Below are 27,836 nucleotides of genomic sequence, written 5' to 3'. Positions count from 1 at the left end.
TTAAAATATACTATCTTAACCTTTTCAATGTGTAATATAGTAGTGTTAAGTGTATTCACATAGTTAGGCAACAGGTCTCTGTAATTTTTTCTTCTTGGAAAACTGAAACTCTATACCCTTTTAATCAACTCTCCTTAGCCTAGCCCCTAGCAACCACTATTCTATTTTCTGTTTCAATAGCTGGACTTCTTCAGTTGTCTCATATAAGTGGAATCTTACAGGATTTGCTTTTGTGATTGGCTTATTTTATTTAGTGTAGTACCCTCAATCAAGGTTTATCCTTGTAGCATATGACAGTATTTCGTTTTTTTTTTAAGAGTAAATAACATTTTACCTTTTGAACTTTTTATTTTGTATTGGGGTAGAGCCGGTTAACAATGCTGGGATAGTTTCAGGTGAATAGTGAAGGGACTCAGCCATACATGAACATGGATCCTTTCTCCCTCAAACCCCGCTCCCAGCTAGGCTGCCGCATTAACATTTAGCAGAGTTCCATGTGTAAAAAAAAAAGAGTAAATAATATTTTATTATATTTACATACCACATCTTCTTTATCCATGCATCTGTTGCCTCCTGGTTATTGTAAATAAAGCTATAGTGAACAAGCTTGTGCAAATACCTCTTTGAGATCCCGCTTTCAGTTTTGGGCCTGGGGTAATAGACCTGGAAGTGGGGTTGTTGGATCATGGGGTAGTTCGGTTTTAATTCTTTGTAGAACCTTCATGCTGTTTTCCATGAAGGGGCTGCATTATTTTACATTCCTACCAGCAGTGCACAAAGTGTTCCCTTTTCTCCATGCTAACACTTGTTATTTGGGTCTTGATTGTGGTCATCCTCACAGGTGTGAGATTGTATCTTATCTGGTTTTGATTTTCATTTCCCTCATGGTTAATGATGTTGAGGATGCTATCATATGCTTGTTGACTGTCTGTACATCTTCTTTGGAGAAATGTCTCTTCAGGTTTTGTACCCATTTTTTATTTGGGTTATTTGGCTTTTCGTATTGAGTTGTAGAAATTCTTTCTACATTATGGGCATCAATTTCTTATCACAAATATATTTTGCAGATACTCTCTTCTATTTCATTGGTTGCCATGTCACTGTTTCCTTTGCTTCACAGAAGATTTATGTTTGATACAGTCTCATTTGTCTCTTTTGAAAGTTTTTCTTGCCTATGCTTTTGGTGTATAGTTAAGAAATCATTGCCAAATCCAGTGTCATGAAGATTTTGCCCCATGTTTTCTTCTAGGAGGTTTATAGTTTCAAGTCTTACACTTAGGGTTTTAATCCATTATGAGTTCATTTTTATTTAAAGTATAAAGTAAGGGTCCAACTGCCTTTTATACAGTCTGTCAGTCCACCTCCCTCTTCTCAGCTCCTTCCTCTCTTCTCCCAGGAACCAGAAGCTCCATTTCCTGAGCCTTTCTGGAGCAGTCAGGGGGATTTTTGTTTGCTTCTAAGGCAGTGAGCTTGTGGCCTGCTTTCCTCTGCTCTACTCTGTTCAACAGTCATCTCTGCCTTCAGCTTACAGAATGCCATTGTGGCCTTCAGCTTACAGAATGCCATTGATGTCTGTTGTCCTCACTAATTTTCTGTTCTCTTTGTCCTTATGGATTTGTATCTTTTGTCCTCTTTGCTATAATTTTAATGGGATTCAGAAGGAAGTAGAGATAAACAGACCTATTCCATTGGGCATCCATAATTCCGATATCCATGTTGCTTTTTAAAGTGATATTTAAAAGACTAAAAAAATGATAATTTGCATTTGCTATTGTTAGATCCTACCTCTGAAAATAATTGTTCAATCTGTTTATTTGATTCTTTTTATTAACCACTTTCTGTCAAGTGACCTATAAGCATCCAAGGATAGCGTTAATTAAAATTATTTTCCCAAACATTATTTCATTACTCAAAGTAAACAGATTTTTGTTCATGAGACTTAGTGAGGTCTTGAATATAAGATGACACCCTGTTTCCTGAGGTTTACTTTTTTTAGGTGCAGTGGAGCCCTTGACTTACCTTTAGGTGTTTACACTCTATTTTGGTCAAAAGATGGTGTTCTTGGGAATTCCCTGGCAGTCTAATGGTTAGGACTCTATGCTTTCACTGCCGAGGGTGTGGGTTCAATCCCTGGTTGAAGAACTAAGATCCTGCAAGCCATTTGGCATACCCCTTCCTCCCCCTCGAAAATAGAAGATGATAATGTTCTTTTGTATAAATATGTTTTTCTCTGAAGCTTTAATTGAACAGTTTAAAGGTAATGGCAAGAGAGTCTTTTTTGTTTGTTTTTAGTTAGTTTGTGACAGCTTTCTTTTGACTGATTATTTACAAAGGTGGCGCTATTTCTTACAGATAGGATAAAGACTGGTTAAAATGGGAGATTGCTTAGTGTAACTAGGTCCTTAGGGACTATCACAGAATTAAGCCTGCTAGCTGGCTTAAGATAGGAACCCAGTTTGGTCCATGTAAATCCCTAGGGATTTTATCCTGGGGGTCCAGGGATAGGCTTCAAAGAGTTCAAGATCCTCCTGAAATTTGAGTGGTGGTATCCCCTGGAAAAGGAAGTGGCAACCCACTCCAGTATTGTTGCCTGGAGAATTCCATGGACAGAGGAGCCTGGTGGGTTACAATCCATGGTGTCGCAAAGCGTCGGACTTGACTGAGCAACTGACACTCTCACTTCAGAACAGGCTTGGTTATCAGCAGATATCCTATGATGCAGGGCTTATGTGATCCTGAAAAGAGTTGAAGACCCACATCTAATAGACTAATATAAAGAAAAGAAATAGAATGTTACTGATTAAATCTAACATGATCAAAATAGATGCCATTGGTTTCCACATTCTTTCACATGTAAGTACAAATCACCATCAGTAAGGGACTAAATGAACAACTTTCTTAGTATTTGTTGGATGCAAAACATTATCTCCAGCTTCCTGATTATGCACCCACCCATTTATACATATGTAAGTATAAAAAGTATCATTTATGAAGGTAATGTTTTAGCCTGGAGGAAAACACCTTTTTATCAACCAACTTTTAAAGTGGGTAATTTAGTAATTGCCGTTTGTTTTCATAGTGAAACTGCTATAATTTTTGAATATCAGTTATTTGTTGACAATTGAAGATAACAGATGATATATAGAAGGAGAGATGCCTCTATTATAGAGGCATAGATAGAGGATTACAGACTTTAGTCTTCAGTTAAAAAAAGATGAGATAGGTTTTATGTTATGCATATTTTATGACAATTTTTATAAAAAGCTTGAAAGAAAGAGATAAAGAAACAAAAAGCTGGGAATGAGAAAATATGGGGGTGGGGAAGGTCAGTTGTGAATTTTTTGTCTCCAGCCTGATACTTTAAAACTTATTTATGCTCTTGTTTACAGTGAAGTGTATTCATTGGTAAGATCTCTTTCCACATAGGAATTCCATTTTCAAGGTGATTAAGCTTAAATTGCTCTTCTCTTCTAGGTACACCATTAAGTTCTTTGGAATACACAGAAGTATCTGACAAGAAAGCTTATGAAATAGAAGACAAGATCCTGCCTCAGGAAGTGTACATGAGAATAATTTTAAAGGAACCCAGCGATAAATGCAAAACAGTAGCTGTTGGAGGTATGTCATGACTTAGAACTTGCATTGAGCCTGGTGTGGCACACTCTGCCATAGGAAGTCAAGTGGAGCCGTTCTCTGGGAACCTTCAGAGAGCAGGACCTCAGTCTCTGGCCTCACACACACTAGTGGCTGTTGTTCTCTGAACTTGACTTTGTAATGGGGTGAGTTCAGTCAGTCAGTCAGTTCAGTCGCTCAGTCATGTCCGACTCTTTGCAACCCCATGAATCGCAGCACACCAGGCCTCCTGTCCATCACCAACTCCTGGAGTTTACTCAAACTCATGCCCATCAAGTCAGTGATGCCATCCAGCCATCTTATCCTCTGTCGTCCCCTTCTCCTCTTGCCCCCAATCCCTCCCAGCATCAGGGTCTTTCCCAATGAGTCAACTCTTCACATGAGGTGGTCAAAGTATTGGAGTTTCAGCTTCAGCATCAGTCCTTCCAATGAACACCCAGGACTGATCTCCTTTAGGATGGACTGGTTGGATCTCCTTGCAGTCCGAGGGACTCTCAAGAGTCTTCTCCAACACCACAGGTCAAAAGCATCAATTCTTCGGTGCTCTTTACAGTCCAACTCTCACATCCATACATGGCCACTGGAAAAACCATAGCCTTGACCAGATGGACCTTTGTCGGCAAAGTAATGTCTCTGCTTTTTAATATGCTATCTAGGTTGGTCATAACTTTCCTTCCAAGGAGTAAGCGTCTTTTAATTTCGTGGCTGCAGTCACCATCTGCAGTGATTTTGGAGCCCCCAAAAATAAAGTCTGACACTGTTTCCACTGTCTCCCCACCTATTTGCCATGAAGTGATAGGACCAGATGCCATTATCTTAGTTTTCTGAATGTTGAGCTTTAAGTCAACTTTTTCCCTCTCCTCTTTCACTTTCATCAAGAGGCTCTTCAGTTCCTCTTCACTTTCTGCCATAAGGGTGGTGTCATCTGCATATCTGAGGTTATTGATTTCTTCCAGCAGTCTTGATTCCAGCTTGTGGTTCTTCCAGCCCAGCGTTTCTCATGCTGTACTCTGCATATCAGTTAAATAAGCAGGGTAACAATATACAGCCTTGACGTACTCCTTTTCCTACTTGGAACAGTCTGTTGTTCATGTCCAGTTCTAACTGTTGCTTCCTGAGCTGCATACAGGTTTCTCAAGAGGCAGGTCAGGTGGTCTGGTATTCCCATCTCTTTCAGAATTTTCCACAGTTTGTTGTTATCCACACAGTTGAAGGCTTTGGCATAGTCAATAAAGTAGAAATAGATGTTTTTCTGAAACTCTCTTGCTTTTTCGATGATCCAGCGGATATTGGCAATTTGGTCTTGGGTTCCTCTGCCTTTCCTAAAACCAGCTTGAACATCTGGAAGTTCTCGGTTCATATATTGCTGAAGCCCGGCTTGGAGAATTTTGAGCATTACTTTACTAGTGTGTGAGATGAATGCAATTGTTCAGTAGTTTGAGCTTTCTTTGGGATTGCCTTTCTTAGAGATTGGAATGAAAACGGACCTTTTCCAGTCCTGTGGTCCCAGCTGAGTTTTCCAAATTTGCTGGCATATTGAGTGCAGCACTTTCACAGCATCATCTTTCAGGATTTGAAATAGCTCAACTGGAATTCCATCACCTCCACTAGCTTTGTTCGTAGTGATGCTTTCTAAGGCCCACTTGACTTTACATTCCAGGATGTCTGGCTCTAGGTGAGTGATCACACCATTATGATTATCTGGGTCGTAAAGATCTTTTTTGTATGGTTCTTCTGTGTATTCTTGCCACCTCTTCTTAATAGCTTCTGTTAGGTCCATACCATTTCTGTCCTTTATTGAGCCCATTTTTGCATGAAATGTTCCCTTGGTATCTCTAATTTTCTTGCAGATACCAACGAGTTCTAAAGAATAGCCAGGAGAGATAAGAAAGCCTTCCTCAGCGGTCAATGCAAAGAAATAGAGGAAAACAACAGAATGGGAAAGACTAGAGATCTCTTCAAGAAAATTAGAGATACCAAGGGAACATTTCATGCAAAAATGGGCTCAATAAAGGACAGAAATGGGATGAGTTAACTCTTTCTTAAGCAGCTCTGATCAGCCCCTCTGGAGCCCTTCCTATTGCTTGGCAGATGATAAACAATAGAGACAATATTTGACTCTGGACATTTGAAAGCAATAGTAAATTTCTAACAAGAAACCTCACTGTCTTCTCTTCTGAGAATGGGCCAGCCAGTATCAAAGCTCAGTGAATGTGTCCTTTGAATAAGCTGTTATTTATTGGCTTTTTCTCTGCCCTATGTGACATCAAGGCCATATCTGAGTCTGATTGGGTGGTGGCTACATTGGATTCACTAGTTCCTTATTAGTCACTGAATTTGACCTGCTAGTCTCCTTGACCTTCCAACACCCGCCCCCCACCCCCAACCAAGTTACAGTGTTAAGTGGTAAACTTCATTTTCTTGCTCATAGCGATAATTCTTATCTTCTCAACTAAGTTTATCATCAGGGTCAGTGTCATGCATTGTTTTGTATTTTGTGACTTTCAGCAGATGTCCATCTTTTGATTCACAGGCTCTTTTTTTAATGGCATAGCCTATGTCATGTTGTAAGTCACGTTGATACTTTAGGGTTTTTTTCCCCATCTACCAATGTAAAATACTTTAAATGAACCCTGTGCCAAGTAATTTATTTCTTTAATCATCACACCATCATGAGAACATTAAACAACTCCTGCTTTTCTAGATGAGGGTGCTGAGGTTCCACATGGTTAAATAACCAGCCTACTATTTCTGAGAGAGTAAAGGCAGACATGGGATTCAGCACTGGGTCTGTCTGTCCCGTATTGTGCACAATAAAGACAGTATACCGTGCCCTTTCCCCTTTTTGAAGCAGGGCTGGAAAAATATCCAAATGTTTATTGAATTGTAACCTTCTGCTCTACCTTCTTCACAATTTTTTGTTACTTTTTCCCATTTCGTGGTTTCTTATTTGGTTTATAATTATATATATTTATAGCATTAATTAGCAAATTAAAATCAAGTATTTTCTAACTTTATAATTTTACTGAGAATATATTGTTGGTATGAGACATCACTAAAGTATGTCCTCTTTCTAACTGAGGCTCTGATATCTTTGTTGATGCATTCTGAATTGCTTATGAGGCCAGTATAGGAAGTACAGGGCTTCCCCCGTGACTCAGGTGGTAAAGAATCTGCCTGCAATGCAGGAGACCCAGGTTCAATCTCTGGGTCAGAAAGATCCCCTGGAGAAGGAAATAGCTACCCACTCCAGTATTCTTGTCTGGAGAATTCCATGGACAGAGGGACCTGGAGAGGTACAGTCCGTGGGGTCCCAAAGAGTCAGACACGACTGAGTGACTAGCACTTTCACTTTCTTTGGGAGTAAGAGTGGACCTTGACGTTTCTGATGTAATCCTGTTGTGTCTCCAGCATTTGCACCAGTGTCCAGATACTTTTAATATTGAAGATGATATAGATAAGGAATGATGAGATTTTGCTAGAAATCTTCTTGCATGGTTCACAAACTTATTTCAGAGCCTGAATCCTTTAAAATATAGAACCACCTATTCAAGTGCTTAGTTTTGGCTCAGATGATTGTTTTGAAGTGTGTATATAGGTTGGACATTGCCCTGAAAGATGTGTTTTAAGTTTGAGTTTAAGAATACATCGTATCTTTTTTTTTTTTTTTTTTCGATCCCCAGTAGTGGGCTGCATGAATTGAAAATCTGTATATTTAGACTTCTAAAATATTTTTATTAAATTAGCAGAGGCTCTGTATACTGAGAGGTATTTTGAATCTTCACTAAAATCCTGGGCGGGTTGGTGTGGCAACCTTCTTTGAAAGATGGATAACCTGAAGCTTGTGATATTACAAAGCTTGCCCAAGCCTGTGCAGTTAGAGAATGGTGGAGCCAGAACCCGAACCTAGATTTGTCTGATTTCACGGATTGTGCTTTGAACAATTACTCTGCCCCACTGATTACACGGTGGTGACATTCAGATTGCAAATGTGTCCAAGGATTTTTTTCTGCTTTGTGTTAATACAAAGGCAGTCTTAAAACAAACAGTTAAATAGGCCTCGTCCTCACAGAAGCAAAGGCTTCTAGATAGGCCTGGTGCAGTCACTGATGGGGTTACAGCCAAACAGTGACAGTTCTGTTGTGATGGGCTGAGAACTGGGAACTGTGCCTCGCTGTTTCTGCTTGTCCTTTCCCACACGGAGCCTATTACACTTCGTGTTGTGTACTTACTCGGTAAGTCATGTCTGACTCTCCTTTGACTGCACGGACTGCAGCCCACCAGGCTCCTCTGTCCATTGGATTTCCCAGGCAAGATTACTGGAGTGGTCGCCATTCCCTTCTCTAGGGGTCTTCCCAACCCAGGGATCAAACTCAGGTATCCTGCTTGGCAGATGGACTCTTTACCGCTGAGTCATCAGGGAAGCTGCCAGGAACAATTAGGCTTGGCTCACCTGAGTCCCCTCCAAAGCAGGTGTGGCTGGAGTTTGTCTACACAGTTATACAGGTTTGGCATTGGGATATGAGTCTCAAAATTTATGAAATATACAAACCTTGGAACTTCAGGTATATTGTATCAATTTTATTAAAAGGGAAATTTCTTTTTGTTTTTAAATGTACTGTTTTCCTGATTCTAAGTAGAAAGTTTGGTAAGTATTAAGTTCAAACAACAACAAAAAAAGCCACCATTCTGAGGTAACCACTGATAATATTTTGGTGTGGCTGCTTCAAGATTTTATTCTTAGGACTGTGTATACCTTGTAAAAAGTTCAAAATTAGAATTAAAGTTTTCTAGATCCATTTTTGCTCAGTATAACTTGTTTTTCCCCATTTTTAAGTTTTCTTTTACATCATGCTAAAAAGTGGCAACAAAGTATTCCATGTGGATAATAACATAAGTTATTCCATTCAGTCAGTCAGTCAGTTCAGTCTCTCAGTGTCTGACTCTTTGCGACCCCATGAATCACAGCACGCCAGGCGTCCCTGTCCATCACCAACTCCTGGAGTCTACCCAAACCCATGTCCATCGAATTGGTGATGCCATCCAGCCATCTCATCTTCTGCCGTCCCCTTCTCCTTCTGCCCCCAATCCCTCCCAGCATCAGGGTCTTTTCCAATGAGTCAACTCTTCACATGAGGTGGCCAAAGTATTGGAGTTTCAGCTTTAGCATCAGTCCTTCCAATGAACACCCAGGACTGATCTCCTTTAGGATGGACTGGTTAGATCTTCTTGCAGTCCAAGGGACTCTCAAGAGTCTTCTCCAACACCACAGTTCAAAAGCATCAATCCTTCGGCGCTCAGGTAGACCTAATTCTCATTCAGTTTTGTTAATACCCCTCCACATTAGGACACTGTGGTAGGACAGAAATATTAAAAGAAACAAGAACTCCATAAATGCCACTAGTTTTCATGGTATCTTGTAAAATAACTAATGCTGGTTAAGAATATGATGAGAAAACCCACATCACTTCTTCTGACACATTATAAAGAGAACCTGACTTGTGAATTTCCCATTACAAATGCATGAAGGAAGTACTGGAAATTCCCCATTGACATGTAAAATTTGAAACCTCCTTTTTCTTTCATTGAGGTAACCCATCTATGACAGGTAACTTCAGTTTTTTCTGTGTTTACAAGAAACTTCTCAAATCCTTATTTGTAGATAGTAGTTTGGTCCTATGAGCTTCTCAAGGTACTTGATGCTTCATATACTAGTTAGTTGAGCATTTCTCCCTCGGTTTTTTTTTTTGCCTAAATATTTTATAAGTGTTCAACACTAAGTCAGGCAGCTGTCGTGACCTGTGGAAACCTGAGTGATGCTGCTTTGCAATCTCTTAGATAGACATTCACGGTACAAATATGGCTTCTCTTGAGCTGACGAGTTCTGTGCTTCTAGGAGTCAGAGTTCTGAAACAGAGAAAGTAGTTATAACTGAGATGGGTCAGCATTTAATACATGCTTTCTATTCAGGACGGCTTCCCATGTGGCATGGTGGTAAAGAATCTGCTGCTAATGTAGGAGTCACAGATTCTATCCCCGGGTGGGCAAGATCCAACAGAGGAGGAAATGGCAACCCACTGCAGTGTTCTTGTGTGAAAAATTCCATGAAGAGAGGAATCTGAAGGGGTCACAAAGAGTCCAACATATCTGAGCATACACAATACTCAGAACAGGCTGATATGGAGGCGGGACTATAATGTATTGATGCTTATTATTCTTCTGTAAAGATATCATTGTTAAATTAAATAATCATCATTATCATTATAACATCATCACCAGGCCAGTGTTTTTCAGACATGGTTCCTTTTTGCCCTTGGATTTCCAAATATACCTGGGGGTACATGTGAGGGAGGAGGGCAAGACTTTTGACCTCCAGCAGCTCTGCTTTTATATGTTCTATGTAGTGAACTTCCACAAAGTTTTGTTTAAAGAAAGCTTTGTTTACTTCCTCGAGGAAGTAAAGACTGAGAATCATTGTGGTATAGAGAACCTACAGAAGTAAAACCTACAAAAGTAAAAAACCTAAAAAGAAGTAAAATAGATGTTCACAACAGTATTACTTCCAGTTTTTATCATGCCCATAATTCTGCTCTAGGGACACAATCTGTCTTGGATTTGGTACTTAACCATAGGCCTTCCGGTTGGAATTCCTATAGACTGACCTGCTTTAGGACAGTGGTTTCCCTAGAGGTGCCTTAGAAGTTCTAAGGTTAGGAGAGACGAAGTGATAACCTTACACTCATTGGTGGTTGAAGGTAATCTTTGGTGATGGGGCCAATGAATGGTGCTAAGTGTAATGCCTGAAAGTTTAGCCCTAGGAGGCTAGTTAGCCCTCTGTATTCTGGTTGATGTGGGTAATACAAGGTTTTCTTGTCTTCAGGTAATGTGGTAGTGAAATTGAGCCTGACATTCTGTGAAATCTTCATCATCTATTTCTAGATTCTTTTAAAACTTTGTGGGTGGGCTGTCTTAAATTGAAGATGGATAGTAATGAGTCACAGACCTGAGCCTTCTTGAATCAGGCACTTTAGCTATGTTTGTGTTACAGCTCAGTGGATTAAATAAAGAATTTCCCTAAAGAACAGCTTAGTAATATTTTTTAAAATAAAACTTTGCTTCTTTTCAAATTTTTCTTTATTGAGATATATTAAGTACACTTATTTTATGCTGATAATTCTAGGATTTCAAGTCTTTTTAGATCTGATTTCATTTGCCCATTTCATGTTGGTGCTCATTCATAGTACCTTACTTCCTTGTGTTTATAATTTACTGACTGCGAGCTCATGTTCCTTGAAAATTGTATATGTGCGAGTTCTTCAGGGTCAAGATTAAAAAGAGGTTTTTCCAGGATTTGTTTATATTTGCTTCTGCCAGGTACCTCTGAAGTCGCTCAGTCGTCTCTGACTCTGTGACCCCGTGGACTGTAGCCCACCAGGCTCCTCCGTCCATGGGATTTTCCAAGTAAGAATACTGGAGTGGGTTGCCATTTCCTTCTCCAGGGGATCTTCCTAACCCAGGGATCGAACCCGGGTCTCCCACATTGTAGGCAGACAGTTTACCATCTGAGCCACATCAGTCTGGATAGTCTTAAAGTTCTCTGCTTGGGCTTTCTCAAAGCACATAATATGAATTTAGACCACAAACCACACAAGTAGTAGTTGTTGGCTGTGAATTCTCAAGGGAGATTTTCCACCCAGACCACTGCCGTGCCTCACCCCACCCCTAAAACGCTGTTAGGGTTAAAAAGCAATTTTTCTTCTCTTATGGTGGAGCAAGTTTATTTCTCATTGCCCATATCCTGAGGGCATAGTTCTGTGAAGTTCCAGTTTTAAGATGGGATCTCTTTAAACTCACAAGCTCGGTCCTGGTTTTATCTCCTCTCTTGCTCTATGTAATTGTTACCAGGGTTCTGGCTTTGGTGGTTTCTTACTTCCCAGCTTTTCTACTTTTACTGTCTCTTACTTTGTTGTCACTCTACAGGTACATTTAAAAAGATATTTTCTTCTTTATTGATCTTTAGGAGAGTAGTTGAAGGTATCTATTGTGTCATTTTACGCAAATGAAAGAGATCTTTTTTCCCTGCTGTTAATAGGTGCTTCTAATAGATGAGGTGGAAAGATATTTAGGGCAGAGCTCAAAAAATTATTAAAAATTTAGATACAAGTCCAGCTTCCCCCACACCTTTTAAAATGTTTATTTTAGTTTTGGCTGTGCTGGGTCTTTATTGCTGTGTGCAGGCTTTCTCTAGTTGCGTTGAGTAAGGGGCTGCTCTCCAATTGTGGATAGGCTTCTCATTGCAGCAGTTCTCTTGTTGTGGAGCATGGGCTCTAGGGCGTGTGGGCTTCAATGGTTGTATCATGTGGACTTAGTTGCCCCACAGCATGTGGCATCTTCCTGGATCAGAGAGCAAACCCATGTCCCCTGCATTGGCAGGCAGGTTCTCAACTACTGGACCACCAGGGAAATCCCCAGCCTTCCCTTTTAATTGGAGTATCTGCCATGTACAGTTGAACTAGATCAGGACTGAAGTGGAGAATAATTCCTCGTAATATGCTGTCTGAGTTGGCAGGGACCTTGATGTCTTTGACTCATTACTTACTGAGATGAGATTTATTTTTGTTCCTTGATTTGACTGATTAATTATTTGCCTAATATTTTACTATATCATACAAGTTTACCCTTCGAAGTAAGATTCCTAAGTAACTCCCCCACTTTATGAGCGGTTATTTCTTATATTTTTCTTATGTTATATCTGCTAATCTGCCGTGGGTCTACATGATGATGCCCTGAGAGGCTCTGGTGTATGTTGACTCATTTATTTAGTATTATTTCATTTGATTCTGAATTAGTGGAATATTATTTGAAAGTGAAAGTAGTTGCAATTAATATAATATTAATAATAATTAACATGTCAGCAATACAAAAAATAAATCAGTCTCAAGGAGAATTTCTTAATGTTATGGTTTAAATGTACAACATGTAGATCTGTGGAATCAGTTTAATCTGATAATTCAGCTGACTTATTATTCTTTGACCACAAAATAGGGAGATAGCAAGAAACATTGCCATCTGATAGAAATTTGTAATATGTACTGTGCCATTTACTAATCCATATGAATCACACACTGTTGTGAACTTTAATGCCTTTGTTTTGAGACCCCCATATTAGATTAATTTTGCAGAGGTGGACCTGCTATTGGGGTTACTGATCTAACGTACCTAGCCTTCCTTGGTCCATCTGTCAGTCTGCGCTGCTATATCAGAACAGTTTCCTGGAAATAGCCATATTTTGGTATGACTTAAACTAATGAATACTTTTTTTCAGCATATAGTATCAGTTCAGTTCAGTTGCTCAGTCGAGTCCAACTCTTTGCAACCCCATTGACTGCAGCACACCAGGCCTCACTGTCTATCACCGACTCCCGGAGTTTACTCAAACTCATGTCAGTTGAGTTGGTGATGCCATCCAACCATCTCATCCTCTGTCATCCCCTTCTCCTACCTTCAATCTTTCCCAGCATCAGGATCTTTTCAAATGAGTCATCCCTTTGCATCAGGTGGCCAAAGTATTGGAGTTTCAGCTTCAGCATCAGTCCTTCCAATGAACATTCAGGACTGATTTCCTTTAGGATGTACTGGTTGGATCTCCTTACAATCCAAGGGACTCTCAAGAGTCTTCTCCAACACCACAGTTCAAAAGCATCAATTCTTTGGCGCTCTGCTTTCTTTATAATCCAACTCTCACATCCATACATGACTACTGGAAAAACCACAGCCTTGACTATATGGACCTTTGTTGGCAAAGTAATGTCTCCACTTTTTAATATGCTGTCTAGGTTGGTCATAACTTTCCTGCCATGGAGTAAGCGTCTTAATTTCATGGCTGCAGTCACCATCTGCAGTGATTTTGGACCCCCAAAAAATAAAGTGAGCCATTGTTTCCACTGTTTTTCCATATATTTGCCGTGAAGTGATGGGACTGGATTCCATGATCTTTGTTTTCTGAATGTTGAGTTTTAAGCCAACTTTTTCACTCTCCTCTTTCACTTTCATCAAGAGGCTCTTTAGTTCTTCTTCACTTTCTGCCATAAGGGTGGTGTCATCTGCATATCTGAGGTTATTGATTTCTTCCAGCAGTCTTGATTCCAGCTTGTGCTTCATCCAGCCCAGCATTTCTCATGATGTATTCTGCATGTAAGTTAAATAAGCAGGGTGACAATATACAGCCTTGAGGTACTCCTTTTCCTATTTGGAAGCAATCTGTTGTTCCATGTCCAATTCTAACTGTTGCTTCCTGACCTGCATACAGGTTTCTCAAGAGGCAGGTCAGGTGGTCTGGTATTCCATCTCTTTCAGAATTTTCCACAGTATGTAGTACGGTGCTAAGCAAATGTGAAATGGAATCAATGTTGATTTAAATTGGAAGAAAGTTCAAGTTATGATGACTAGGATAGGGATAACGATTGCCTGGAACATTTATGTATTTTGAGGTTATGAAAATTAGTAGTGTGTTTTAAATATTTGCTGTGGAAGGAATAGAAACATAACCTGGTAAGCATGCCAGCTGGATTAATAGCATGATTTGTCAGCTGTACATTTAGATAAGACCACATTATGATTAGAAATTTTAAGATTAATATTTGAGGGGCTTAGGAATGTTTATTTATTATGATTTTTGAGTAGCTGTGTTTGGAAGTTTTAATTTTGTAAAATGTGTTAGCTTAACAGATCTTCATATTTAGTTCTGAAAAAATGGCTGTTTGTTTATTTTAAAAATATTGTAGTGTTTACTTTGAATTGGCATTGGTGGAAATAGTTTCTAAAGAGGAAACTGGTTTGCATTCCATGTTGCAAATATTTTCAGACTTTCAAACTAGTCAACCTAAAGAACCACTGTTTATTATTTTTGCTTAAATTTTGAGAACATAGAATTTTCCTAGTGTTTTCTTTTTCTCATCACAATTATATTTTTCAGCAGAGTACATTTCTGAAAGTTATACCATTGATATTTTAAATAAATTGAATACATTTAAATTGACAAGGAAAGTTCACTAATTTTAGATGAATTCTTAAGAAATCTTTAAATAAAATGAAGAAAGCTTTCTTGATGTGAATAGGTTTTTTTCTCTTTTTTATGCAGAGTTTTTTAATCTTGGAGCACTATTCTGATATTAAAAACCTCTTTTAATATCACATTTGAAGATATGTGAGTATATTTTTTGACTGCATATATTTATTGCTACCTGTGTTAATTTGGGAAAGAAACCATAATAGAAATGAAACAAAGATTATATAAGAAATAGCTCATCTCTAGAATTTTTTTCTTCCTAAATATTTGATGGGAAAATGTTAATTATTAACACAGTCACTTTCAAAGTTCCACACAGTCAGAAAAGCAACTGTTAAGACAAACGTTTAAAGATATGCTTACTGTTCTAACATTCTCATGTTCCCTCCAAGAGGGACTGCTGATGACTGGGCATAACTGTCATTCCCACTGGGGCACCTAAATTTGGGGTACTAGCTGTGATTTGAGTCCATATGCATTACTTTTCTTTTTTTTTGGTCAGAATGAAGAAAAGTATTTTTAAAACCTTTCTTTGGATAAAACATTTGTTAATGTAGGTTCTGTTTATGGCACTATGAATTTGATATTAATTATGATGAAGTAATCCTGACACCCATTTTTGGAGTCGTGACCAGATTGATTTACTGTGGGGTTTTCTGGTTAGTTTCAGTGAATTTCAGCGGCAATGAGAACCTAGTTTCTATTCTAGTGTCCTCTCCCTCTTGGAACCACTTTGTGAAGATGCCTGAGAAGTTAGGGTAGAGCCTGAAAGTTTGGCAAGTAGGCTAAGAAGGCTAATCATTTTCCTCTGTATGGACCTTTCCTTCTTTTTTGTGTAAGAAAAGAATTATGTCTATAAAGAGTATAAGATTTTACTGAATTGATTCAGGTGACATTCAAAGGAAACATTCTGGTTCCAAATATGTTTGTGTATTTTGGATGAATTTTGAGAGCTACTATTAGAGGTGAACAAATGTTTGGTAATTACTTAGTTCTCTGACCGGCTGGGAGTGCTATCCAACAGTAGTTCTTGTCTCCTCTTATTTACAGCCTCTGTTTGGTAGTGCTACTTTTTCCACTTTTATGGTTTCTTCTTCACCGTGCTGGTTTGCATGTGGTTCTCCTGGCCTTTCCACCTCATCACTTCTGCCTTCAACTCCCAAAGCTACTTGGACTCACATCTCTGTTCATCCACTCAAACTGCACATTGAGCACCTGCTCCCCAGTAGACAGTGTTCTAGGTACTGGGATCCAGCACTGAAGCAGACAAAGGCCATCTTCTCATTGCATGAGGGCAGGGAAAACAGACAAAGAGCAGACAAATGTGTCCAGTAATGACAAGTTTTAGGAAGAATAGTAAAACTGGGAAAAGTTATGAAGTGGCAGTGGGAATGGCATCTTCCATGTGGAGTGTTTGAGTGCTGATCCAGGAAACAAACCTCAGTCAAGGCGATCTGAGGGGATTGGGCTTCTGGCAGAAGAAACTGTAATTGCAAAGACCATGAGAGAGTGTAAGCCTGTAGACCAAGGGGCCGGGGTGGCTACAGTGCATTGTGCAAGGGGAGAGCTTTAAGAGTTTGGAGAGGTGGTCCTGGCCCAGCTCTCACCTCTGTTGGCTCTGATGAAGAGTCTAACTTTTGCTCTGAGTGAGGTGAGAAGGTACCTGCCGTCTTAAGCAGAGAAATGACTTATGATCTGACTCATACATTAAGTCCCTCTGGTTGCCGTGTGAAGATTATGCCTAGGAGACATAAGAAGATGCTTGCAGACCAGGTAGGCTGTTGCCAAAGCCTAGGCCAAGATGTGTAATTTTGAACCAGGATGGAAGGAGTAGTGGAGAGATAAGAAGTGGTGAGATTGCAGATATATTCCTGAAGGAAACTCATCAAATTTGGATATGCGGTTAGATGTGGATTTGAAACAAACAGAGGCATCCTGGGTTTCTCCCAAGATTTTGACCTGAGTTGTTGGTAAGTTAAAGTTATTATTTACTGAGATGGGAGAAAAGTGCAGGAGGAAAATGTTGGAGTAGGGCAGGTGGGGAGTAAAGACTTTATTAGTTAAAATAGTTACCTGTTAGACATCTGAGTGAGAATATTGCATAGGCACTTGGCTATTTGAACCTAGAGTTTAAAGAATGCAGCCCAGAGGTTATCTTTTTAATTGAGAGCTGTCCTAGAAGAGATGGTATTTAAAAACCATGGGCTTGGATGAGAGCATCTAAAGTAGTTCTCAAAGCATAACAGGGATCTGTGGGTTCCTTGGACCTTTATAAGGAGGTCTGCAGAGTTAAAACTTTTTATAATAATACTGAATGTGCCATTCAGTAGTGTTTTCCAGAAGCATGTGTGACATTGTTGCAGATTGAATGCTGATGCAGATCTGGGAATCTGCTTTTTTATATTAAGCTAGGTGTGAGGAATATGTTTTAAAAATATAAACTGCTATTCTTCTTACTAATGTATGTATTTTTATTTTTGAAAATGAATTTCTATTGAAGTATGTTATTTGTGTTGATTTGTAATGGGTTTATAGTTGCTTTTAGATGCATTAATATTTAAAAATCTTCTCAGTTTTCTAATGCAGTAATTATCTATAGGTATCATGCTCATACACAAAAAATTTTTTGAGTTTCTTATTAATTTTTAAAGTGTAAAGGAGTCCTGAGACCAACATACTTGAGAACTGCTGACCTAGAGAGCTAATGATAATAAGGAAGAGATCTGAGAATTGAGGGAACTTCTGGGCAGAACTCACAGAGATAAGAACGAGCGCACAAAGGAAAGTGAGAAGAAACTGCTGGAAGGAAGGCAGTGGAAAGAGTGTACGGTGTTCTGGGGACCAAGTAAAGAAAGCATTTCACATGCAAGCAAGAGGACAGCTGTGTAGCCTGCTGCGGATAGGTCATATTAAATGAGAATTGAGAATCAGCCATTGGCTTTGACAATGTTGGAGGTCACTGCTGATTTTGAAATGGGTAGAGGGAACAAAAGTTGGCTCAGGAGAGAACAGAGGGGAAGGGATTTGTATGACAATTAGTGTCCTGAGGGTGAGAACTGACTCAGCCCATTGCTTCATTTTGAGGCGTAGTCTGACCAGCCTTCAGGTTTAACTCCTATAAGCACCCACCTAAGGCAAACCAGCTGTGAGTTTGGAACGGAGGATGTGGGCAAGTGGTACAAGTTATCTAATCCCCTTTGCTGTGGAGATCATTTCCTTTAAAATGTACTGGGGTTCTTTTTTTCTTGGGTTAGAAAAAGGTTTGTCCTTCAAAAAGAATAACTGAATTTACTATATTTACTTCTCGTATATTATTGATCATTATCAAATATTATGGTTTTAGAGGGAAAAGAAGTGATATATTTTCCCCCAGTGGGGAAATTTAAATTACTAATTTAAATTTAACTGCCAATTAAATTGGTAGTTGTAAATTACCAACTTATATTCTATTTATTTACTTACACTTTACAGTAGTTTATCTTCCCCCTGACTGAGAACTCTTCAATAATAAGGTGGAATTTTTTCATTTTCATTTCCCTAGTGACTATCATCTTGCCTGGAATACAGTAGGAATTTAATAAATATTTTAGAATAGTAAGATATTAGAACATTTGAATTTATGTTTCATAGTTTACTTTTGACTCCTTTTTTCATTCTGCTGTTAAAAGTAAACTTTAAATTGTTAGTGGGGTAAATAGCTCAGCTGGTAAAGAATCCACCTGCAATGTGGGAGACCTGGGTTTGAGCCCTGGGTTGGGAAGATCCCCTGGAGAAGGGAAAGGCTACCCACTCCAGTATTCTGGCCTGGAGAATTTCATGGACTGTATAGTCCATGGGGTTGCAAAGAGTTGGACAGGACTGAGCGACTTGTACTTTGACTTTTCACTTTCAAAGGGAAGATTGTTTTAATTCCACTAAGTTGGAGCAAATATCAAAAAGAGAATTTTGATAGGAATCAGATAATGGTTCTTTTTCCTTTGCTTTGTTTGGGTGTATATTTAAAAAAAAAAAAAAAAAAAACAGCGTGACTAAATATACACCTTCTGTTTTTGAGGCTTTAGAAGTTGTCCCCAAAGATAATAAGAGAGATAGCTTTGACCTGTGAGAGACCATATCTCCTTCAGAACTAATTCAAAGGAAGTTGCTTGTGAACTTTTTTAAAATTTGGATATAATTTTGCATACTACACAACGTACAAATTTTGTTGTCTCTCTCAAGGTATAAAACATTTCTGTCACCCAGAAAATTCCCTTCTGCCATTTCGAGTCAGCTGTCTCACCCCAGAAGTAAACAGTAGCGTGACTTCAATCAATAGAGCTTACTTTTGCCTATTCCAGAGCTGTGTAGAGTTATACAGAGTGTACTTGTGTGTCTGGCTGTGTTTGCTTCATTTAATGGTGTTTTTGAGAGTTCTATTTGTTATGTGTATCAGTAGGTGTTTCTTTATGTTGCTGAATAGTATTCTATCATATGAAGTTATCTGTTTATTGAAGGACATTTGGGTGGTTACAATTTTTGGCTATTATAAATATAACATGATTATACAAGTCTCTTTATGGACATATGTTTTCATTGCTTTTGGATATACACTTAGAAGTGCATCAGAGGATAAGTATATATTTAATTTTATAAAATATTGTAAAATATTTTCCTACAGGGGTTGTATAATTAAACATGACCATCAGCAATGTATGAAAATCTCCGATATGATCCAAGTCTTAGCCAGCACTTGCTATCATTGTCAGTCTTTTCAATATTAACACTATAGTGGGTGTAATGTGATATCTTGTGGCTTCCTGATTTCCTTTATGATAATGATGTTGAAAAACTTTGCTTGTACTTATTGGCTATTTCTGTGTCTTCTTTGATGAAGTATTTAGTAAAGTTGTTTTCTATTTTAAAAACTGGGTTTCATGACTTTTATTCTTGACTTTTTATGCTTTTCAATTCTTTTAGTATTGATAATTCTTAATGTATTCTAGGTATAAGTCTTTTGTCAGATATATGTACTATAAAGATGTTTCAGATGTGGTTGCTTCTTCATTTTCTTGATTGTTTTTTGATTCCTTCAAAAAGGAGCAGTTTTAATTTTGATGCAGTCCAGTTTATCAATGTTTTCTCCTACCCATACTGCTTTGCCTAGTAAAGCAGAAAAATATCTATTTCTGCTTTATTGACTATACCAAAACCTTTGACTGCATCGATCACAATAAACTGGAAAATTCTGAAAGAGATGGGAATGTCAGACCACCTGACCTGCCTCTTGAGAGACCTGTATGCAGCTCAGGAAGCAACAGTTAGAACTAAACATGTAACAACAGACTGGTTCCAAATAGGAAAAGGAGTACATCAAGGCTGTATATTGTCACCCTGCTTATTTAACTTGTATGCAGAGTACATCATGAGAAACACTGGGCTGGAAGCAGCACAAGCTGGAATCAAGATTGCCAGAAGAAATATCAATAACCTCAGATACGCAGATGACACCACCCTTATGGCAAAAAGTGAAGAAGAACTAAAGAGCCTCTTGATGAAAAGTGAAAGAGGAGAGTGAAAAAGTTGGCTTAAAGCTCAACATTCAGAAAACTAAGATCATGGCATCTGGTTCCATCACGTCATGGGAAATAGGTGGGGAGATTTATTTTTTTGGGCTCCAAAATCACTGCAGATGGTGATTTCAGCCATGAAGTTAAAAGACACTTACTCCTTGGAAGGAAAGTTATGACCAACCTAGACAGCATATTAAAAAGCAGAGACATTACTTTGTCAACAAAGGTCCGTATGGTCAAGGCTGTGGTTTTTCCAGTTGTCATGTATGGATGTGAGAGTTGGACTATAAAGAAAGCTGAGTGCCGAAGAATTGATGCTTTTGAACTATGGTGTTGGAGAAGATTCTTGAGAGTCCCTTGGATTGCAAGGAGATTCAACCAGTCCATCCTAAAGGAGATCAGTCCTGGGTGTTCATTGGAAGGACTGATGTTGAAGCTGAAACCCCAATACTTTGGCCATCTGATGCGAAGAGCTGATTCATTTGAAAAGACCCTGATGCTGGGAAAGATTGAGGGCAGGAGGAGAAGGGGATGACAGAGGATGAGATGGTTGGATGGCATCGCCTACTCAATGGGCATAGGTCTGGGTGGACTCCGGGAGTTGGTGATGGACAGGGAGGCCTGGCGGCTGCGGTTCATGAGTTGCAAAGTGTCAGACACGACTGAGTGAGTGAACTGAACTGAACTGATAGTGCCTTGCCTGCTTAATGGTCACAAAGACATTCTCCTGTTTTCCTGCTTCATAGTTTTAGCTTTAGTTAGTTGTGGCTCAGTGGGTAAAGAATCTGCCTGTAATGTGGGAGACCTGCATTTGATCCCTGGGTTGGGAAGATCCCCTGCAGAAGGAAAAGGCTACCCACTCCAGTATTCTGGCCTTGAGAATTCCACGGACTGTATAGTCCATGGGGTCACAAAGAGTCGGACATGACTGACCGACTTTTACTTCACTTCTTTTCAGTTCTATGTGAGATGTTGATGTCAAGATTCATTCTTCTTTCCATATGGATATCTATTTGTTCCTGTCTAATTTGTTGAAAAGACCATCCTTAAATCAACTAATTATTTTGGCCTCCTGGTAAAAAAAAAAAAAAAGTAACAGTTGACCATCTATGCATTCTCTATTCTGACTTCTATTCTCCTGCATTGTTCCATTCATCTGTCCTTATACCTTACAGTAGTCTGTTAAGGATTTTTGCATATGTTTTCTGGGTGTTAGAGGCCTACAGTTTTCTTTTACTTTCTTTGCCTGGTTTTTGTATTTTGGTTGTATTGATATATCCACCTGTTTATCTATCTGTGTCTTTGCATTTATGGCATATCTGTTGCATTTAAAACACATCTATCTTTGCATTTAAAAACCAGTGTTATTAATATTTGGGGATTATTTTTTATGTATTCTGGCAATCTGCCTTTTAATTGAAATGTTCAGTCTATTTACTGTAATTATTGATATGGCTAATTTTATATATATAATTTTGTTGCTTCCTATTTGTCCCATCTTTTAAACTTTTTCTTAAATCCTGTAATTCCTTTTCTCCCTTCTTGTTGTTTGTGCTTTCCTGATGGCTCAGATGGTTAAGAATCTGCCTGCAATGTGGGAGACCTCGGTTTGATCCCTGGGTTGGGAAGATCCCCTGGAGGAAGGCATGGCAACCAATTCCAGTATTCTTGCCTGGAGAATCCCCATGGACAGAGGAACTTGGTGGGCTACAGTCCATGGGGTCGCAAAGAGTCTGAGTGAATAAGCACAGCACAGCCTTCTTGTTATTTAGTTGAATATATTTTAGCATTACATTTTAATTTCTCAGATTTTCAGCTACACCACTTTGCATAATTTTTGTAGTTTCTCTGCAGATTATGATATTTATCCTTAATAAAAAGTCTTTGTTGAATTAATATTTTACTACTTTCTATAAAAATGTAAGAAACCTACAACATATGGTTTCATTTGCCCCTCCCCATCCATTGCACTATAGTCTTCATATATTTTACATCTGTATTTGTTACAAACTGTATAATACAGTATTATACTTTTAATATAATATGCCAAGTATATATAAAATACTTCTATACATAAACTATATTTATATTTGATATAGTATAGAGCATGAGATGGCTGGATGGCATCGCCGACTCTACGGGCATGAGTTTGAGCAAACTCTGGGAGTTTGTGATGGACAGGGAGGCCTGGCGTGCTGCAATTCATGGGGTCGCAAAGAGTCGGACACGACTGAGCGACTGAACTAATTAACTAATAGGTATATCTTAAAGAAATTATGAGAAGTAGTCTTTCATGTTTACCTATAAATTCACTATTTCCAAGGTTCTTCATTTCTTTCTGTTGCTTAAAATTTACATCTGAAAAAAAAATTTACATCTGGTATCACTTCTCTTTAGCTTGAAGAGCTTTCTTTAGTATTTCTTGCAATCAGACAGTTTCTCTCAGTTTTTATTTATAGGGAGGTTTAAAATTTTTTCCTTTATTTTTGAAAGATAATTTGGTTGTCAACAGAATTCTAGATTGACCATTTTTTCTCTGCTTTACTTTCAGTGATTTGAAGATGTTGTTTTTTTGTGTTTTGGTCTCCTGTTTCTGTTGAGATGTCTGCCTTCATTCTGATTATTGTGCTCACTGTGTAATATGTCCTTTTTTGTTTTTTTGCTGCTTCTAAGATTTTGTTGTTGTTATCTTTGGTTTTCATGACTATGTGAGGTTTTCTTGTGGCTAAGATTTCTCCTCTGGTATTGTCCTGGTTTTGCTCCATTTTGAAAACTTCTGGCCTGTGTTTCTTTACACATTTTTTTCTGCCCCATTCTCTCTACTCTTCTTTAATGTTTACATGTTTAGGCCACTTGATACTGCCCCGCAGATGATTGAAGTTCTTTTAAAAACATAGGTTTTTCCTCTGTACGTCAGTCTGGATTCTTTTTTTAAAGATTTTTTTTTATATAGACCATTTTTAAAGTCTTTATTGAATTTGTTACAATATTGCTTCTGTTTTATGTTTTGGTTTTTTGGCCACAAGACATGTGGAATCTTAGTTCCCTGACTGAACCCTCACCCGCCCTGCACTGGAAGGCAAAGCCTTAACCACTGGACCACCAGGGAAGTCCCAGCTTGAATTCTTTATACTGATACACCTTAAATTTCACCAGGCCTATTTCTCTATTATGTCCAACCTGCTATAAATCTAATTCAGTATGTTTTTATTTCAGATATTGTAGTTTTGAGTTCTAGAACTTCTTTTTTTATTTTTACTTTTTGCAGTTTCTGTATGTCTCCTGACATTTCCTATTTCTTTACCCAGTAAATCTATCTTTCTCTGTAAATTCTTTCAATAAGTTTTGCATTGTTACAGTCTGTCTTCTGATTCCATTTTCTGGATTATTTGTAGGTCTGTTTCTGTGCACTGATTTATCTTTAATTATGGGGTTGCATTTTCCATTTGCCTCATGTCTATTAATTTTTCATTGTATGCTAGACATTGTAGATGCTACATTGTAATGACTGGGGATTCTGTTGTGTTCCCTAGAGAAGAGTTGAGTTTTGTTCAAAAAGTAGTTAAGTTGGGAATCATCTTGAATGTTATACAGGCTCCTTTTTGTGCTATTTCCATTTTGCCTATATTTCCCAGGAAATATCCTATAGTCAGGATGTTCTTTTTTCCTAATCCATGATGCTTTTTTGGCATCACAGAAAAGTCTGAGGCCTTTACCAAGCCCCTGAAACCTGGTACAACTTGAGCTTCAAACTCCTCTGAGGGGGCAGCTGTTGGAATTTGTCAGCTTTCTGAAAACTTTTCAAGTGTTGTTTTTCTCCTCCCTGGGATTCTGGAAGTCTTATAGTTCTGGGTGTAGCGAATATTGTGTAGAATTCATTTGCAAATTTGGGGCTCTGTCCTCCATGACTTCCTCATTTGGTGGGAATTTTCTTCTGTTTTTAGCTACCTTGACTGACCTATATTCTGACCAGCAAGGCTGTGGTTTCCTGCTTGAGTTCCATCTGCTGCAACATAAACCTCTTGGTTGTGCCCTAACAGAATAAGTGGTACAAATGTAAATTACTACTCAGTGTGGCTCCCTTATTTAAGGGCTGGAGATCATGAACTTTTCTCCTGCTTTTGGTTATTTTTCAGTGCCTTCAAATTGCCTTTTACATTCGTTTATAATTGTTATTGGTTGGAGGGCAGTTCTGCTACCATAAAGCCAGTCTCTTAAATAATTTGTTTTTCGTGGTTTATTTCAGTCATTTGTAAAGAGGTGTTGAATCTCATTTTCATGTGGAGTTTAAAAATACCTTTAAGTCATGCATAATGGATTAAACTTTTGTTATTGGCCAATACAACATTGTTTAGACACAAGACAATATTTTTGAAATGATTAGTATTTATGAAAGGAAATGTAACCTATTAAAGCATACTCTAAGATGGGAAATTTGATAATCTCTCTGATTTAGTCATAGGCTGGTGTTAGATAACCACAAGAATTCTAATGAAAGATACTTATTATATGTATTTGAAGACTCCAGTGTAAGCAATGGAAGTAAATTTCAAGTAAGTACTTCAGCATTTCCAATGTCTGACTGCCAATTTCTGACCTATATAAATAACCTTTAAGAAAGAAGATCTCACTTTTAAAGTTTTTTATCTGCTCCTATTGCATTTTGGTCACTAAAATTGGCTAGGTAAGTTAGTGCAGTTCTCAGAGTCCAAGACCAGAAAGAAATTAGGCCAACTTAAAATATATCATGCTCCAGGAAAAGTAAGGATGTAGTTAGAAACTGAAATTAACACCCTCAGCATTGGTACTATTTCACTTTTGTCTGCTGATGCTCGCCATGATAAGATATATCATTATTATGGTATTGGTAGGAATGGGTGAACCTTTAAGGAGGTCAGAAACTTTTTTTTTAAACTCTGTCTGCAAAGCTGTGTTAAGTAATACAGCACTGTCCTGTTTCACATTTTTGTTATGTATATTGTTTCTTTCAAACAACTTTGAAGTATCAGCTAATCAGCAAGGATTTTTATTTTAAATGAATTAAAAAAAAACTCTTTTAAAAATGTGTGATCACTGTATAGAAAGAAGAAAAGACTGATAAATAAAAGGGGAAAAAATTAAATTAACCCAAATTCCTCTACCAGGTATAACTACTTTGGGGAGGGCATACATCCTTTTAGTTATTTTCCTGCTTTGGACTACACTCTTACGTATTTTATAACCCATTTTTCACACCCAAGTAGTTCAAGCAGTTCTATAGGCATGTGTATGTATTTAAATATAAAGGAACTGTGCAGATATTTCTTTTAAATCTATCCTGCTAAATATCTTTGAATATGCTAGGGCCTAGGCTAGTAAAAATTTTATCATTAACCAAAACCACGTTTGCTTCCCCCCCCACCCCTCAAACTTCTAAGAATGGGTAGCCTTCTCTGATTCTGTTTAAACATAGGGCAGTTTGCTCCCTGGCACCTAGTCATAACCTTCCCTCTTCCACTTTATCGTATCGTACTTTTCTGAGGCTGGGAAAGACCCAGAGTTGCCCTGTGAAGTCGTGTGTTGCTGATCATCACCAGCTGTATACTTAGGCACTGGGTGCAGGGTGTCAGTTTGAAACATTCAAGCCTTCTGTTGAATCAAGGTCTCATTTCCAGCTTTGTACCCAGGTGTTGAGCAAGGCAGGTTTCTGGACCTTGTAGTCTAGAAGGGAAGCAGACATTAAGCTAGGAAGGAATTATAGGAGAGTCATGAAGTCCAGTGTCACTGAAGTGTATGGCCGGTGTCTTGACCTCCCTGGCATGTTTTTCTGGAGAAAAGGGTGTTTAAATAGACACCTAAATGAGGAACAAGAAGTAGGTAGGGAAATGGGACAGGGAAAGTCAGGGAGAGTTTTCCAGGTGAAGGAACTGTCAGAGACATAAGCTAGGATTCATTCAGTTGCTTCTCTTGCCTCTCAGTTTTCTTTTGTATTTATTTTTGAAACATTGGGATTGATTTTTCCTATAATCATCCATGTAAAATATAGGGTAAGCCTGGACCTAACAGATCTGTGAATCATAATCAACACAGTATTTTACAGATTGGTTCTTTGCATGTGAATAATTTCGGATAAGCTGTTACTGAACAAAGGCATCACTCAGTCACCTAATCAGAAGGCCATGCTAAGCCCCCAGCAGACTCGGTACTTATGGGAATGGTAGCACTCGGAGTACCTGCTACCAGCAGAATGATTATGTTGTTCCTAGATTTTTTTCTGTCGGGTGCAGCATCTTTCTTTTTGCTTCTTGAGTATGTCATAGGCTTCCTGTTGAGGCCAAGTGACTGTCCTGGTCAGGCGTTAGCAGACTAAAACTGAACAGCCAAATTTGGCTGGAGACTAGTTTTTGTCAATAGAGTTTTATTGGCATACAGCTATGTTCTTTCATTTTCATGTTACCCATGGCTGCTTTTGGACTGTAATGGCAGAGCTGAATAGTTTAAAAAGATATCCTATGCCATGCAAAACCAAAAATATTGACTATTTGGTCCTTTATGGAAAATGCTCAAGTTATCTGCATTAAAATCTATAACACCCCCTCCCAATCAATATTACTGAATGAAAGCCTTTTTAAATGTATGTTTAAAGTCAGACATATTGCTTTTTGAGATTAAAGGAAAGATCAGATGATAACTCTAAAAACTAGAGACATCTTTATTCCTGGATGACATAATTATGGGTAGTATTTTTGTCACTGTATTTTCTATGGTAGAAATTGATGCAATTGATAAAAATACAGACTTGGCCAGGCTGAAGATAACATATACTATTGAAATGTATAACCTGTTTTGTGAAAATAATGTGACTAGCAAAGCTAAGGAATTTTCCATTATCTTGGATTAGGGTACAACAATAGAGAAGGTTACCTATGTGGTTTTGTCTGGAAAGGAGATGGTGGTTTGAGGTCCAACACAGAGAAGAAAGTGGAGGAATAGCCTTGTCTTTTAGACACCACGTGATAGTGAGTTCAAAGAGCGGGTTCACTAATGACCCGCTCTGCAGATGCTTTGTTGAACTGTGTAGTTTATGTACTTATATCTCTTTGAGGAGGGTTTTGTTTTACTTATTTTGTGAAAGAAATATTTACCTTTTTCACAAAGATCTTGTCACCCATTTCTGTTTTAAAACTTACTGGTGCCAGGGCTTGAGAGGATGGAGAGTTGACTAATACCCTTGTTTCTCACCCAATTTTGAGACCAATGGCTAGACCGGCCAATGGGAGGTAGACAAGCACAAGTTTATTAGCATTGAAGCTGATTAGAGGACTGTGGCTGAGTGGGTTTTCTGGTATTTCACACTTGATTGAGACCAATTTCCCCTCACAGTGTTGGAGGGAGCAGCCTGGACTGCCCCCTAACCTCATCTGTGGGCAGGCCAGCACTGAAAACAGAACTCAGGAGAGTCTGGGCCATGTTGTCCAGACCCTGCCCCCAGACTCACCTTTCACACCGTTCACTTCTCACCTGGGGAGGAAGCTGGGAGGAGACTGGACTGTTGGCTAATGGAAAGTCCTCCACGTGGAAACTTGATGCCGGGGAAGTAGAGGTTT

The 27,836-nt window shown here is 38.5% G+C and overlaps 1 protein-coding gene across 4 annotated transcripts in view; it reads left to right on the top strand.

Annotated features, from left to right (window-relative positions):
* The window catches only part of SGMS1 (sphingomyelin synthase 1), a 313,874-nt gene that overhangs the window by 147,509 nt on the left and 138,529 nt on the right, over nt 1-27,836 (top strand). For 3 of the 4 annotated variants that reach the window (XM_065922841.1, XM_065922842.1, XM_065922843.1), the window contains one exon: nt 3,475-3,618. The exons of the other annotated variant lie outside the window; for it this stretch is intronic. The gene's annotated coding sequence lies outside the window, so the exon portion shown is untranslated. The remainder of the gene's footprint in view (nt 1-3,474; nt 3,619-27,836) is intronic. 4 annotated transcript variants of the gene reach the window in all.

This window comes from Muntiacus reevesi, chromosome 2 (assembly GCF_963930625.1).
Source record: "Muntiacus reevesi chromosome 2, mMunRee1.1, whole genome shotgun sequence".
NCBI classification, from domain to species: domain Eukaryota; kingdom Metazoa; phylum Chordata; class Mammalia; order Artiodactyla; family Cervidae; genus Muntiacus; species Muntiacus reevesi.
This window is presented reverse-complemented; position numbering and strand designations above follow the sequence as displayed.